At 55.4% G+C, this 4,046-nt stretch overlaps 1 pseudogene across 1 annotated transcript; it reads left to right on the forward strand.

Moving 5' to 3' along the window:
- Window positions 1-2,234: 2,234 nt before the first annotated feature.
- LOC308414658 (mannose-1-phosphate guanylyltransferase regulatory subunit alpha-like) lies at window positions 2,235-3,488 on the forward strand (annotated as a pseudogene). The gene has a single exon. The product of its transcript is annotated as a mannose-1-phosphate guanylyltransferase regulatory subunit alpha-like (transcript).
- The last annotated feature ends 558 nt before the right edge of the window (window positions 3,489-4,046 follow it).

Here is a 4,046-nt window from a genome sequence, read left to right on the forward strand (position 1 = left end):
GGAAACCACTACCACCTCAGCGACTTCGTGGGGGAGGGGGTTGTCGTCGCAACGGCGGCGGCCCTGCTCCCTCCAGAAACCATCACTGCCCCCGGGCGATGCGACAATTTTTTTTCTCCAACCCCAAGAGGCCAATAAACCGCAAAGCTGTGCAACCTTGGTGGCTGGCTGTGGATTCCGGGCCAGCGCGCGTTAGTCTGGATGGAGGGTGGGAGCCAGCGAGCCAGCCGCAATCCCTGTAGTCCGCACACCTAAGCGGGGTCCCCACGCCCACAGGGTCGCCATCCCGGAAGCCCCCTCCAGTGCAGAGCCCTACCTCAGGGACGGTCGTGGGAAAGGATACCCGCTCCTCGCTCTCCATCCACCACCCACGCAAACTCGCCCACGCACCCACGCCAAGCCCGAGGGGCCCCCGCCACCTGCCGAAAGAGGGACGCAGCCCGAGGGCCCCGCGGCAGGCAGGTTGACCTAGGTCCCCGGAAAGGGCGTCCGGGCGAGAGCCGCAGGCCGCCCCGCCCCCCGGGGGTCCTCGGCGCGGCCTGCCCAGGCGCTCCCGGGGCCTTACCTGCGGGCCGCGGGGTGGACTGTGAGGAGCGTCCCGAGGCCGCCTCCGTGGACTTCGCCGGCGGCAGCGACGAGCCCTTCGCAGCCCCTTCAGAGGGGGCTCCGGCTCCGGCGCCGTTCCCAGCGCTGCGCTCCATCGGGCTGCGCGGGCTGCACAGGCGCACTGTCCGGCCCTCGGTGTCGCACCGGCTCCGCGCGTGTCCGCATGCGCACGCGGCCTCCCACCTTGCGCGCCGGCCTCGCACTGCCTGGGCTCGCCGCGCGGGGACCCTCCCGCACTCGCCCGTGCGGCACGCCTCAGCCGGCGCGCGTGCGCGGGGCCCGCACGTGCTGGGCGCACACCGCGTCTCCCTCCCCCCGCCCCCACAGCGAGAGAGCCAGACGCTGGGGTCGGTGTGAAATGCGCACCCAGTGCGCGGAACGTGCGCGCGCAATGTTCTCAACGAGTCCTCGCTGCGCAGCGGCCCCAGTGCCCGCACACACCAAACCCAGCGCCTTTCCTCTGCCAGTTTACAGGCGTCTTGCACACTCAGTTTAAACAAGCTTCCACACACCCGTACACTCATAGAGTTTCTCTGACCTTGCCCACATACTACGCCCACACACGTGTTCACACTGTGTCCACAAGAACAGCCCTGCAGCTGTAGGTACCGTTCATGGCTAGGTCCTCTGGTGGACAGCACAAGGGCCAGTGCCATAGTACAGATGCCATAGGGCCATAGGAGCCATTCCACCACAATGAGGTTTCAATTTATTTATTTCTCCATATAATTGCCAAATATTTATCCTATGAAAATGAGTTTCATTATCCATTTTCATGTCTATTATGTACTTTGCGAGGGTGGTGGTAATTTTCCTAGTGTTTGTTTTGTTTATGTTTTGTTTTTCAAGACAGGGTTTCTTTGTGTGGCCCTGGAGGTCCTGGAACTCACACTATAGAACTGGCTGGCCTCAAACTCATAGATCCTCCTGCCTGTCTCCTGAGTGTTGGGATTAAAAGTGTGTGCCACCACTGCCTGGCTAGGAGGGAGTGATTTTGAGACAGGACTTTATAGTACATCCCAGGCCTGGTCTGACCTTTAACCCATGGCAATCCTCCTGTCTCAGTCTCTCAAGTCCTGGGATTACAGGCATGAGTTACCACAGCCAACCATATCCTGTCCCTTGGTCATATTGCCCCTCCTATTACCCTCTTTTGTCCCCTCCTCTCTCTTGCCAGACCCTTTCCTCTTCCCCCAAAATTTCTTTTCTATTTCCCCATCATATATGTGTGGGCTTTAAATACAATTTTAAAATCTCAACTCTGCATGTCCTATGTTTGTTTTGGTTTGGCCACTCTCATCCTGTAGCTTAGGCTGGTATGAAATTCACGTTATAGCTCTCAAGCTCTGGAAGCAATCAAGTCTGATGGCTCAACCTCCAGAGTGCTACAATTAGGAAAATAACAACCATGCTGGACTTATAATGTCTTTTTGTTTGTATGTTTGCGTTCGGGATAAAGAGGGAAAGATTGTATGTAGCTAGGCTGGCCTTGAACTCACATGTAAAAGAGACCTTCTGCTCTAGCCTTCTGAATTGTGAGATTCAAGGCCACATTTACAAATGCGTTTGTGGGAGCGCTGGCAGAGCTGGCGTAAAGGGAGATAGTGGTTTAGGTAACAATGACCATCATGCTCAAAGCTGTGATCCTCATTGGAGGCCCCCAGAAGGGGACTCGCTTCAGGCCTTTGTCTTTTGAGGTGCCCAAACCGCTGTTTCCTGTGGCAGACGTCCCTATGATCCAGCACCATATAGAAAGAAGCCTGTGCCCAGGTCCCTGGGATGCAGGAGATTCTATTCATTGGCTTCTACCAGCCTGATGAGGCTCTCACCCAGTTCCTGGAAGCTGCCCAACAGGAGTTTAACCTTCCAGTCAGGTACCTGCAGGAGTTTGCTCCCCTTGGCACAGGGGGTGGCCTCTACCATTTTCGGGACCAGATCCTGGCTGGCGCACCTGAGGCCTTCTTTGTGCTCAACGCTGATGTCTGTTCTGACTTCCCCTTGAGTGCCATGTTGGATGCTCACAGACTCCAGCGCCACCCTTTCTTACTCCTTGGCACCACGGCTAACAGGACACAATCTCTCAACTACGGCTGCATCGTTGAGAATCCACAGACGCATGAGGTCCTGCACTATGTGGAGAAACCCAGCACCTTTATTAGTGACATCATCAACTGTGGCATCTACCTTTTCTCCCCAGAAGCCCTGAACCCTCTCCGGGATGTTTTCCAGCGTAATCAGCAGGATGGGCAACCGGAGGAATCTCCTGGCCTGGCACAGGGACCATCCGACTCAAGCAGGATGTGTTCTCAGCTCTGGTTGGGCAGGGCCAAATCTATGTGTACCTTACCGATGGTATCTGGAGCCAGATCAAGTCTGCAGGCTCAGCCCTTTATGCCTCCCGCCTCTATCTGGGGAGATACCAGTTCACTCACCCAGAACGCCTAGCCAGACATACTCCTGGGGGTCCACGAATCAGAGGAAATGTTTACATCCATCCAACTGCTAAAGTTGGCCCCATCAGCTGTGCTGGGCCCCAATGTCTCCATTGGGAAGGGAGTGACCATAGGTGAAGGTGTGCGTCTACGAGAGAGTATTGTCCTCCACGGAGCCACTTTGCAGGAACACACCTGCGTCCTTCACAGCATTGTGGGCTGGGGGAGCACCGTGGGGCGCTGGGCCCGCGTAGAAGGGACTCCCAATGACCCCAATCCCAATAACCCCCCACCCCGAGCTCGCATGGACAGTGAGAGCCTCTTCAAAGATGGGAAGATGCTTTCTGCCATCAAGATCCTAGGCTGCCGGGTACGGATCCCTGCTGAGGGATGATTGTTCTACCACATAAAGAGCTAAGTCGAAGCTTCACCAACCAAATCATCCTGTGAGGTTGCTGCCAAAAGGACCCCAAGACTCCCGCCCACTCTCTTTTGGGCTACTGCCTGCCTGGCCAGCTCTGTCCAGAAAGGACCTGAGAAGCTACCTTGTGGGGAGCCATGTATGTGGCCAGGGATACCTGGCCTCCCTCCCCACCCCCAAATAAACCCCTATGAACCTTGGGAAAAAAAAAACAAATGCGTTTGTGATTGGAGGAGGAATCGTTACATCATGTTAGGAGTATTCATGATCTTGGAATTGTTTCATCTCCTGTCTCCCGTCTTCCCGGGTCTCATCAAACACAGCTTGCATTGGCCACAGACTTTACAAGATCTTCCTCGGCATGTGAAACCCGACTCACTTTCCCTTTTACACTTTCTGCCACACAATTATCTGGCGATTTCTTGTGGGCTTTCTCTGAGAATTGTTTCTTTTGCTAGAGAGAGCTCTGTGATCTCCTGCGATCCCATTCATCAATTCTTTTGTTCATTTATTTTTGCTTTGTTTTTGACACAGGGTCTTTGTAGGGCAGTCCTAAATTGCACCATATTTCCCAGGCTGACTTTGGA

This window comes from Micromys minutus, assembly GCF_963924665.1.
Source record: "Micromys minutus genome assembly, chromosome: X".
Classification (NCBI taxonomy): Eukaryota; Metazoa; Chordata; class Mammalia; order Rodentia; family Muridae; genus Micromys; species Micromys minutus.